Source organism: Lineus longissimus, chromosome 6 (assembly GCF_910592395.1).
Source record: "Lineus longissimus chromosome 6, tnLinLong1.2, whole genome shotgun sequence".
Classification (NCBI taxonomy): domain Eukaryota; kingdom Metazoa; phylum Nemertea; class Pilidiophora; order Heteronemertea; family Lineidae; genus Lineus; species Lineus longissimus.
This window is the reverse complement of record NC_088313.1, coordinates 6,690,687-6,704,023: the sequence shown is the minus strand read 5'-3', so window position 1 is coordinate 6,704,023 and position 13,337 is coordinate 6,690,687.

Here is a 13,337-nt window from a genome sequence, read left to right as displayed (position 1 = left end):
AACAAACATATCGTTTTCGATACATTTGCTCTTTCCATTTCTCATTTGACATGTTGTTTTATACGTCAAAAAGAGGTGTTTTTGTTCTTCAAATCGTTTTTCTTTTCTGACCACGCTCTACGATGCGTGAAAAGTCAATCACAATGGCAAGGAGAGAAGGCATATCTGCTTTGGAGAATGGTGGAGTTTTGATGGCTGGTTTAATCAAACCTTCCAGAGTAGCTTGAAACACGATACGTCCTTTGGGAGGTCTACATTGAGCTGCATGTTCGCGCACTCGAAGTTCTTAAGCTTTGCGGAATTCTTCATTTGATTTTAAATTGGTTGATCGCGCGTAAACACACCACAAACTGCTAAAGATCCCCTGTTTGCTGCAGCGATGAAAGCAAACTGGTTTAGTGTATATGTGTGTATTTTTACATATTGAGATTTGTTTTAGGGCAGTGCAGTGTAGCGTGAATTGAAAAAGCATTGCATGCGTTGTCGTAATCCGCACGAAAACTTTTTTAGTTCGTTTTTTGCAGGGGGGCGTCAAATGACCAAGCCCAGAGGCCATTCGCTATCTGAGAGGTTTCCGATCCCTGTAATTACGATTGCAGCAACGCACACAATTCATACGGCTTGGTTATTTTACGTCACACTGCTCCCCCAAACACCCAGACGAACGAGTTTGTTCTGCTGCGATTCAAGCAAACTCGCGTTTGGCGGGAACCAACTTTAAACCTACATCCTTATATGGTAGCATACCACTGATCGCGATTGCAAGAACGCTCTTAAACGCCTTTGCTCTTTCATGCTTCACTGCACCCAAACCGCAACAGCACCTCTTGCTTTGTGACATCGGAAGTGGCTGATGCGATTCCGACATCGCAAGTGGCAATGCACCATATACAATGCATAAATCGTTATTGCACTGGAATATTTTGCATTATCGCGTAAGTTGGCATTCTTTCAGATAAAAACCTACCTTATCCATGGACGTTGTCTGGTACATGAATATAGAAACTCCAGCTCCAGTGTCAACACTTGTACAATTTTATGTGCGAGTGTGTTTTTCAGTCGATTTTGGGGTTGGGGGGCTTTTGAGCTCTTATTTTTACGCGCCTGTGGTGCATACTGGTGCGTTGAAACGGTAGTTAGAGCAGGATGATACCTTGTTATGGTCATCGTAGTAAGTGGCGAGTGTTGGCCAGCAAAAAGCTCAAAAATCTCAGTTTCCTCTTTTCGCTACATTCCAGGAAGTTACGTCTCTCTAGCAAGATTTCTCACAGAAAAGATGAAGACCATTTGTGTCCTGTTCGTTATGGTGGTGATCTTCTCCTTGGTCCTTGGTAGGTGTACATACAACGTTCAAAGCTCTGTTCCTACGATTATCATCGGTGCTATTTACGACAAAAAGATCTCACGTCTGCGGGTAAAACGGGTACCGAATCGCTGGGTTTGAGATAATGTTCTACATCATGACATTAACTTTATGAACGAGTACAGATATTAATCTTTGTTATCTCAAAGCCCATTATCCAACCTATTCTGGGGAGATCAGGGGTTTCTCAAATAACGCCCCCTAGCCTCCTCGGAGCGAATTCTTCCTCCAATGATCGGTGCAGGCTGATCGAAAGCTTGACCGAAATTGCGCGCCAACTTTCTCTACCGGGAGGCGAGAGACAGCGCTTTTGGGCGGGTTATAGGTTTGATTAATTATTTGGTATGCGATTGAGACAACGCATGCGACAGTGCATTTGCTATTTCACACGGCTTTTTCAGCTGACACTGTACTCAAACAGTACAAAAATTGTGTGCGTGGTGAAATTCATGGGACCAAGTCTAAATGTATTTGGTGACGCGATTCAGCTCCCATGGATTTCAAAACTTATCCGATGTTTTGCATTGCTTTGGTGCAGTGCAGTCCGGCGTAAAATGACAAAGCAGTGTATGCCCTGTCCCAATCGCATTCACTCTACCCCAAACTTACTACCCTTAAACACCTGAATTATCATACCCCGTTTATCCGTTTGTTGCAGGAGATAAAGTCGAGGAAGGATTCAAGAAAGAACCCATTCCCCTCGTACGACGTCATCGTGAAATATTTCCCGATCTCGAGCCGGTCTTTATGAACCAAAACGCTGTATATCGGCCGCTATTTCGGGATCGGGAACTCGGGAAATGGCGGACTAATCAGTTTTCGGTACGGAATAGCAAAACCTCACTATTGACGCCCTTTTATCCCGTTTTCTTCCAGGACTGATGATTGCATTCCTGTCGGTAACTTTTGTACCAAGACCTGGACTTGCTGTGGCAATGCAGTGTGCACCTGGGAATTTAAATGTGAATAATGATCAGACGACATACCAGTACGAAGGATGAAAAGACTTGGATAGAACCTTACAGCATCCTTCTGTACCACATTCGTGCTGTTCCGTAATTGCTCCGACCAAGAATCAATAAAGATTAGTCTTTTTTGCTTCTTGCTATACCAAATAAAGAATAAGTTGCAACAAATAAGACTTGTCCTTTATCCAATGACCAGAGACCATCATCCTTTGATTCAGTGTTTTCTTTCACTCCTATATGTTACACACATACATCGAGAGGCCGAGTATCATCCATACTGTATTATGCTATAATATTTTGTCTGCTTTGGAGAATGGTGTTACAAATAAATGTCCACATCCTTTAGGGCATCCTGAGCCCCAGGCCAACACTCGGCACCAACGACCGAGGGGATGAGGAAACGACTGACACTGGTTTTTCGAGGACCTTTTGGGCCGCTGGGCGAAAACTACTGGCGAAATTTCTTCAAAGTTTGGCCTTGGACCCAAAAGTACTTTTGCCTTTCAGCAACCAATAATTGGTCTATACCTTGCTTAGTCAGTCATTCTACATCCGTGCAGTGGCCAATCAGCGCTACCCGTGGGGCCTAATGGTACCTCGCTTGCAAACAATTTTCCCCATCAGCTCCTGCTACCTATGGGATCATTCCAGTATGTCAGGTTATTGGTATATAATTCTATGTCGAGTGATAAACCCTTCATCATTGTTTTGTGCCTTTAGCTATTTAATAGGATTTGACTGGGAATACTAGGCTAATAAAAACCATCAAGCTCTTGTTAGTTTTGTTCAAAATTATTATCTACAGGATAGAGAAATGTTACTGTCAACTTGATTGTTGAAAGAATGTATTTAAAAACAGTTGTGATCCATGGTTTTTATATGAATAACATACTTCTCTAGTTGACATTTAAATTTAAACAGATATTTAGATAATCAGAGTACACTATATTGTATTTCCTTTGTTGTACTACAACGTTTAGGCCAACAATAGATTGATCACTCCTTAGGGGAAGATTTTCTCTTACAGACTCCCTGGGCAGTCGATTGCGTCAACCTAGTTCGGTCTCCTTATGGTGAGGAACGAGGCCGGTCCACTGCGCCCGGTGTGTCAACGCAGCAGGTTCACGTAAATTTGGCGTAATTGTAACTTATACCAAACGTCGATAAAAACCCGCAAGGTTTCCACTGGGAAACAAAAGGGCAGAAAGCACAAGGCTTCAAATAGATGGTGCTGACGCCAGAATTACTTAAAGGCGATATGCCGTAGCATTACTTAAACGCGATAAGCCGTTACAATCTGATTACGTGGCCAACCAGTATATAAACCCGAGGTCACAAACTGAAATAAAGGACGGTGAGGGTTAACGACAAATCACGCAAACACCAACTTTTTAATAGAACAAACTAAAAGAGGAATAGGCTTCAGAATACACAATGTACCTTGTTTATGCACATTGTATTTATATATGAGTAACACACCTGCGTCACGTGAGAGATTACCTAAACTAATATCCCCCAGACAGTCAGGTGACTTCAGGTGACTTGACTATTCTGCCAAACTCCTTTGTTCAAGCCCCCAGTTGACCCGGGACAATTTATTCTTCGAATTGAAACCGACCTGGTCTGGCCCCTCCTTAGTCCCTATGACGTTCTAACGACAATGGCATGTTGCACCAAAGCTCAGTCGTGACCTGCATTGTGGAACTCTCTAAACTAACATTGATTTTTGTCTACAGAGTTTAATCCCTACAGTTTGACAATGTGGTTGCTCGGTACTCGCTCTCAAATTACACTCCTTAATGCGCATGGTATAAATCATTCTTCACGTACGTCTGTTCAAAAGTTTTCCTCTAGACCGATGTGTAACCACTGTTTACGTTGTCACCTGTCGTCTCTTTTACTTTGGCTTGTATATCATTCGCGTCATTCGACACCATCGTGTGTTTTTTGGAGAAGCTCGCCAACTCTGCCGCCGGTACATCTTCCGCCGTTGCTTTCCATCGGAGAATCACCGGGAGGATATCTTTCCCTTTCAACGAATGTTCGGGCTTTAGCTGAGCTGTCACTGGCAGATAATGGCACCAGGCCTTGTCCTGTATTTATATATGAGTAACACACGTGCGTCACGTGAGAGATTACCTAAACTAATATCCCCCAGACAGTCAGGTGACTTCAGGTGACTTGAATATTCTGCCAAACTCCTTTGTTCAAGCCCCCAGCTGACCCGGGACAATTTATTCTTCGAATTGAAACCGACCTGGTTTGGCCCCTCCTTAGCCCCTATGACGTTCTAACGACAATGGCATGTTGCACCCAAGCTCAGTCGTGACCTGCATTGTGGAACTCTCTAAAATAACATTGATTTTTGTCTACAGAATTCAATCCCTACAGTTTGACAATGTGGTTGCTCGGTACTCGCTCTCAAATTACACTCCTGAAGTAGTGGTGCCATTAATGCGCATGGTATAAATCATTCTTCACGTACGTCTGTTCAAAAGTTTTCCTCTAGACCTATGTGTAACCACTGCTTAGGAGTGTAATTTCATACTTACATGGGCCCCCTTTCAGAGTAGAGAGATCAGATAAATTTTACATAGTTTCCCGCTCATGCATGTAGCTTCCATAACCTGAACTTTACCATAACAATGCAGAACACTGTACATGCAACCAGGAACTAATCATTACTGATGTTGGTACTAAAACTTACTTCTTAACTTTACTTAGTTATGCTACTTTTACCATACAATGACTCCCTGTCATGAAAGTCTTTATCAATTATTTCTCTACGTGCTATACTTAGTATCAAGTATAATTACTCAAACACTCATGAAGTTCCGTTTCATGAGTAAATCTTGATGCATAGTAGCCCTTCGCTAAGCTATATCTCACTGCCATGGTGTTCTTCTATCATGACCAACTCTCAATGCGCAGCCGTCCTACGATATGCTTATTTGTTTTCCTTTCTATCTTTTTTTATTCATTTTCCTTTTTCCTTTTCCTTTTTCTTTTTCTTTTTCTTTTTTCTTTTCTTTTCTTAATTTTTCTTTTCTTTTCTTTTCTTTTCTTACTTTTCCTTTTCTTTTTCTTTTCGTCACGAAGACCCTTTTGTCGTGACGGTCATAGCAGTCTCTTCGCTCTGAAATATTATCTCTCTCTCTCTCTGTCAGAAGTTCCTTTATCGTGACAGTCATAGCAGTCTCTTCGCTCTGAAATATTCTCTCTCTCTCTCTCTCTCTCTCTCTCGTAGGGGGAGGTCACGCTTCATGTCGGTCTCCGATACTTTCACAGTTTTCGCTTATTTAGGTTTCACGTTTCTTTTCGCTTTTTGGTTCTTTGTTTTCGTTAATATTTAGGCTAGCTTCTGGCTGGTAAGTTTTGGTCACTTTTTGTGGCCTTTGTGGGCTTTTGGGAACTTTGGTTTTCAAAATCATGCAGGATTCTCAGGTTCCTGGGCCTAGCAAGGCATACACTACACCATGCAATAGGCCTACACATACGTCAGGCACTGGTAGTGCAGACGGGCCTAGATCACCAATCAATAGCAGCAAATCATTTGCAGAGGTATTGGATAATCCAATGAGTCAATTGATAAAAGAGGACCTTTTCTGGGGTATGAGCCGAGAACACGAAATACAATGCAGGTTTATTGATGACGCTACCTTGGACGATTACTTGCTCCCAATAGCTAAAATTGTCGGAGCAGAGAATATTGTCGCTGCTTCTAAATGTGAGAGAAAAGCGAAGGTTTTCTTCACGTCTATGACTTTTGCGAATATTGTTACTGCTCATGGGTTGACTGTGAATGGACACTTCTTAGACGTTCATCCGGTTGGAAAGCCGACTACCAACCTCATTATTTCCGGGGTACCACCCTTTCTGCCCAACGATGCCATAATAATGCAGCTTCGTCAATTCGGAACAGTAACCAATAACATCCGTTACATCCCTTTTGGTACCAGGCAAAAGGGCCTAAGTCACATCAAGTCTTTTCGTAGACAAACTAGGATAAGTCTCGATCCCGGGGCAGAGCTACCGAATACTCTGATGGTTCCGTCTGGTCCTGACCTGGTCAAGGTCTACTTGTCAACAGATAACAATCTACGGTGCGATATGTGTAAGAAAATCGGCCATCCTACGCGTCGTTGTCGTTCAAAAGCAAATTCAACTACTGTGGCTCCTCCTGTCGCAGGAAAAGCACAAGCCGCTTTGTTGGCTTCGACAAATGATCCAAAAACAAGCACCCCAGCCATTCCCACTGTCGCAGGACCTGCAGCGCAGGAGTCCGTTGGAGACTATGTTTCAAAATCAATCAGGAGTGTTGTTGTGGACCCAAAGGCCAGCACTGACCGTCAAAATCTAGATTCCTCTCAAGATGACACTCAACCACGCCTAGGTTTGAATACGGATTCTCTGCAAGATCCTATGGAAACCTCTCAAATAGACAGTTTCAACCCTCTTGTTGGCAATGCACAGCCCCATCAACCAGTTGACACGCCCTCAGTCGATACTCTTGTGGATACGGGCTTGCCGTTCACTCTCGATGGCTTGAACTTCTCTCTAACGGCCCCTTACGTATCTGGAAATGCTGCTGAAAGTGATTCAGTTCCGACAAAGAACGACAGTCATCAAGCGTGCCTTCCATCGAAGCCAGCAACTAGAAAGTCGCGTGCTAGGTCTTTGTCGCCTACCCCATCAACGTCACCGCACAATAGTGACTCGGCCTCGCGCAAGGTCCCACGTATTGAAAAAACTATATCTGCAACAAACGCACAACCTCCTGATGAACCCATTGCGGAGCTTGGGAATGATGATGCGGAGGATGGATCAGCTATGGATCTGGATCGCTCCTTTGACACAATGTCCCAGATATCCGTCTCATTCGACAACATGTCTCAAGCTTCAGATGTACAGTCTGACCCATTTGCCATCATAAAAGCAAACGAATCAGGAGATCTCTTCTCTAACAGGAGGGTCATCGAGTTTCTAAAATACGTTAAAGGTTCTCCAAAGCCCCTGCTGAAGGCTAAAGAGTTTATGTCGGGAAGCTGCAGAGAAGTCTTCGCAACTACAGAAGTACAAACAAACTTTCGTTGGGGGACCAAAGGAAGATAACAAGACTTGTCGACCATCTGAATAAATCCTAACTTTCTATCTACCTACGTATCTTCCAATGGCTTGTTTGGTTGTTGTCTTGATTATGTCTCTGTCCGTTATTTAGGCTAATGTTAATGGTTGCCACGATTCATTAAAACGTGCAGAAACCCTTAGCTTCTTAAAATTGCTCAAATCGGATGTTTACTTCTTACAAGAAACGCACGCTTCCTCAGCAGATGAGGCATTTTGGAACGTTGCTTGGGGTGGCACTATTCATTTTTCTCACGGAACCATAAATGCTAGAGGAGTAGCCATTCTCTTCTCTTCCAGGATGCTAGGGTAAGATGTTTCGGTCAATTATCCCGTAGCTAGTAGGTGCATTCATATCCACGGTACCTTCAAAGGACACGGTCTCAACTTCCTAAATGTTTACGCGCCCAACAATGGGGCTGATCGTATAGCGTTTTATAAAACAATTGGTACATACCTCGCTTCCATAGACAACGATGATCCTTTCATTGTGGGTGGTGATTATAACTGTACCCTTACGCCTAGTTTTGACCGACTGAGCGGCAAGGAAACCAACGTTGCTTCGAGTCATGCTTTGAGAGACGTCATCGATAAGCATGAGCTAATTGACATTTGGCGTTCAAAAAATCCAGATAAGATTGAATTCACATGGTCCTGTCGCACGAACCTAAGGAATTCCGCAGCGAGGCTTGATCGTTTCTATGTTTCAGACTACATTGCAAATCACGTTTCTCAAGTGGAGACCCTGAAAGCTTTCAGGTCTGATCACTCACCGGTAAAACTTCTTATCCAGTTACCAAACAAAACGTCAATTCCTTCACCACACTGGTGTCTGAACACTGATATCCTCTCTGAGACTGCATATGGCAGGGAAGTTCGTGATTTGGGACATCTTGGCAAGCCTGCAAAACCCAGTATGACTCTCTCTCTCTTTGGTGGGAGATTGGAAAGAATCGGCTCAGGTTGATCTCTAAGCAACATTCCATAAGGAAGAACAGAATAGCCGCTGCTGAGGAGAACAAACTAAATCAAGGGATTCATAGGTTGGACTTGCTTCCCAAGCCACTTGACTTGGCCGATACAGCTGAGATTGAGGAGAAAAAGCAGCTACTTCAGACTTTGAAGGAAAGGAAAATTCGCGGAGCATGTGTCCGGTCACGTTTCCAGTTCTTGCATCATTTTAACGCGTCAACGTCTTATTTCTTTAGCTTTGAAAAGAAGAAGGGCATAAACAGGACAATTTCTAACCTGAGGAAAGAATCTGGAGAAGTGGTCACTGACCCCAACGACATACGGGATATGGCAAAAGATTTCTACTCCAATCTCTTCGCAAAGGAGCCAACTGATTCCGATGCTCAGGATCATTTGCTTCGTGATCTACCAACACTATCCGAAGACCTCAGGAACTCTTGTGATAGTCCCTTAACGCTCGATGATCTCACGGAAGCTTTGTCAACCAGCTCGAGTAATAAATCCCCAGGTATAGACGGTCTACCTTTTGAGTTTTATAAAACGTTTTGGAGCATACTAGGTCCTGACTTACTAGATGTTTTCACCTATGCTGTCGCAAAAAGCGAGCTACCTATATCGTGTAGACGCTCAGTTGTTACACTTTTGCCTAAGAAAGGGGACCTCAGTTGCCTAAAAAATTGGCGTCCTGTATCACTTCTGTGTTGTGATTATAAACTCTTCACAAAGGCCTTATCAAACCGTTTAAAACACTGCCTACCGGAGGTCATTCACCCTGACCAGTCGTATACGGTTCCAAATAGGTCAATTCTCAATAACATATCGCTTCTACGAGATACGCTTTTCTACTACAACAAGAACAACCTAGATCTTGCAGTTGTTTCCATTGACCAGGAAAAAGCGTTTGATCGGATTGATCATGATTGGCTCTTTCGTGTCCTCCGGACTCTTGGTTTCGGAGAGTTCTACATATCCTGTATCAAACTTCTAAACGTTGATGCTGAGTGTATTTTGAAAATCAATCGATCTCTTGGTGCTCCTTTTGGATTCACTCGTGGAATTCGACAAGGTTGTCCATTGTCGGGGTCGCTCTATGCTATTGCAATTGAGCCTCTTCTCAATAACATTCGGATGAATCCTGATATACAAGGGTTGTCTTTTCCAGATACGGATTTACCACCTACTAAACAGAGTGCGTATGCTGATGACTTAAATGTCTTTATTACATCCAATCCAGGGTTCGTGGCTTTAAAAAACTGTATCAGCACTTATGAGAGGGCCAGTTCGTCCAAGGTCAACTATACAAAATCCACAGGTCTATGGTCCGGTGCGTGGCGGAATAGACCTGATCGACCACTCGGGTTGTTGTGGAACAACAAGGGCGTAAGAAGTCTCGGAATCTTTCTTGGCAACGAAACGTTGTTTGAAAAACAAAACTGGGATAACACCATGGAGAAGCTCAAGGTGAAATTTGGGGCGTGGACGCCTGTCCTTAACTGCTTGTCTGAAAGAGGCAAGGTGTTGCTTATTAACAGTCTTGTTCTGTCGACACTTGTATACAAGCTTCAAGTCATTACACCCCCGGCTACATTGGTGGCTGATGTTCAGCGACTCATGCTAGATTTTTTCTGGACCAACAACAAACACTGGATACCTTCGGAAATTTTGTCTTTACCAGTTTCCGATGGTGGCCTTGCGCTTGGCAATGTCAAATGCAAAATCAGAGCTTTCCGTCTACGGTTCCTCAGAGACGTCCTTTACGGGGAAAGGGGTCATCCCTGCTACGCTGTTGCTCTCTACTACCTCAAGAGCCTTCTAGGCCTCAACTATACCCAGGAATTTCTAGTTGCTCGTTTTCCAAACGAGATCATCCGCACTCTCCCAAGGTTCTATTCGGAGTCAATTCGTACCATCTCCCAGATCTCCATAATTCGGAAACCTGACACTCTAACCCTCGAGCAAATTATCTCCGAACCAGTCTTCTTTAACCCGGATATTCTCCCTAACTTCTCTCCAGTAAACTCGCTCTTAGCCAAGGCTGGTGTATCTTTACTTAGACATCTTCTCCAGTCGGATCTGTCCTTCAGGAATATTGATGAAATTCATCGAGCTGTACCTGACAACTCCAAACGACTACTTTCAAAGGAGCTAAAGGCCCTAGTTGAGTCCCTTCCTAGGAAATGGGTAGATTTTCTCGCATCTCCAACTTCAAATGTTAGCTCCTTTGATAAGCCTCAGCTAAGGGATGTTCTGGTTGCAGTTCCAAGGATTCATGAGAAGGGTGATGATGTCTCCCTAAACGGGGACAACCTCCCCTTCGCCTCCATAACAGTCAAGCAGGCATATAATGTCCTCTGTCTGAATGCCTATCAGGAGAAGTATTTCAGAAGGCCTGGTCACAGGTGGGATGATTTTTTGGCCGGGTCTGATGTTGCTCCCATCTTCACCTCTACGTTTTCAAAGCCTATCAAGGACGACCACGCATTTACTCATTTTAGACTTCTACATGGTGCAATGCCCACTGGTTTGTTCAGATATAACGCAGGTTTTGTAAACAACCCCCATTGTCTGTTTTGTGGGAGTCACGACGACCTACTACATTCCTTTGTACAATGTCATCATCTTACCCCTCTAGCTCAATGCGTAGCAAGCTTAGTGCTGAAAGTCAACAACGAATACTCTTTCTCGATAAAAGACTATATATCGTTATTACCCCTCACCTCTCTCGCAAACAGGTACATCAATTACATTTTTGTCACCGCCCAAGCAGCAGCCTACAAGGCACTTGTGCATAAAATCTTTGGTGAAGGAGCCACCGATCCGCTAGAGATATTTAGATCATTTTTAAAATACCGTATCAACATAGACTACCTCTATTACAAACTAGAGGATGAAATCATGGTATTTGACAATATGTGGTGCAGGAATGGCGCTTTCTGCACCATCAATGATGCAGAAGAATTGATCTGGAACTTCTAATTTTTCACATCTGGGTTTTACAATCTACCATTTTAGATTTTATCACTTTTGTTTCAGAAAATTCCCTCTAACACTTAATTACGTAACGTCTTTTTTTTTAGCAGACAATGTCTTTTTCTAACCGCTTTTAATAGACGTTTCAATATCTAGACCTCAAAATCAATATCAACAAAAGCCAACCAATTGTTATTCACTCCATGCAAAACCACTCCCTGGAGAGGTGCCGCAGCCTAAATGTACGTACCTTGCATTATATTAGTGTAGGAGTGCTTAGATAGGGCTGTATTTATCAGTAGAGGTCATGAAGTCATTATCTAATTGTCTAACTATGTATATGAAATGTACCAACTTCTCGTTTGGTTAACAAAATCTTTGCTTTTTTTACCTAACAACTTTCTTTAACCCTCCTAACTAACCCAAACAGAAATGAGGAGAATGTACTGACTGCACAAGACAGTCCAAATAGTACTACATACTGATCTGTTAATATCCTCTCTCTCTCTCTCTCTCTCTCTCTCTCGTAGGGGGAGGTCACGTTTCATGTCGGTCTCCGATACTTTCACAGTTTTCGCTTATTAAGGTTTCACGTTTCTTTTCGCTTTTTGGTTCTTTGTTTTCGTTAATATTCAGGCTAGCTTCTGGCTGGTAAGTTTTGGTCACTTTTTGTGGCCTTTGTGGGCTTTTGGGGAACTTTGGTTTTCAAAATCATGCAGGATTCTCAGGTTCCTGGGCCTAGCAAGGCATACACTACACCATGCAATAGGCCTACACATACGTCAAGCACTGGTTGTGCAGACGGGCCTAGATCACCAATCAATAGCAGCAAATCATTTGCAGAGGTATTGAATAATCCAATGAGTCAATTGATAAAAGAGGACCTTTTCTGGGGTATGAGCCGAGAACACGGAATACAATGCAGGTTTATTGATGACGCTACCTTGGACGATTACCTGCTCCCAATAGCTAAAATTGTCGGAGCAGAGAATATTGTCGCTGCTTCTAAATGTGAGAAAAAAACGAAGGTTTTCTTCACGTCTATGACTTTTGCGAATATTGTTACTGCTCATGGGTTGACTGTGAATGGACACTTCTTAGACGTTCATCCGGTTGGAAAGCCGACTACCAACTTCATTATTTCCGGGGTACCACCCTTTCTGCCCAACGATGCCATAATAATGCAGCTTCGTCAATTCGGAACAGTAACCAATAACATCCGTTTCATCCCTCTTGGTACCAGGCAAAAGGGCCTAAGTCACATCAAGTCTTTTCGTAGACAAACTAGGATAAGTCTCGATCCCGGGGCAGAGCTGCCGTATACTCTGATGGTTCCGTCTGGTCCTGACCTGGTCAAGGTCTACTTGTCAACAGATAACAATCTACGGTGCGATATGTGTAAGAAAATCGGCCATCCTACGCGTCGTTGTCGTTCAAAAGCAAATTCAACTACTGTGGCTCCTCCTGTCGCAGGAAAAGCACCAGCCGCTTTGTTGGCTTCGACAAATGATCCAAAAACAAGCACCCCAGCCATTCCCACTGTCGCAGGACCTGCAGCGCAGGAGTCCGTTGGAGACTATGTTTCAAAATCAATCAGGAGTGTTGTTGTGGACCCAAAGGCCAGCACTGACCGTCAAAATCTAGATTCCTCTCAAGATGACACTCAACCACGCCTAGGTTTGAATACGGATTCTCTGCAAGATCCTATGGAAACCTCTCAAATAGACAGTTTCAACCCTCTTGTTGGCAATGCACAGCCCCATCAACCAGTTGACACGCCCTCAGTCGATACTCTTGTGGATACGGGCTTGCCGTTCACTCTCGATGGCTTGAACTTCTCTCTAACGGCCCCTTACGTATCTGGAAATGCTGCTGAGAGTGATTCAGTTCCGACAAAGAACGACAGTCATCAAGCGTGCCTTCCATCCAAGCCAGCAACT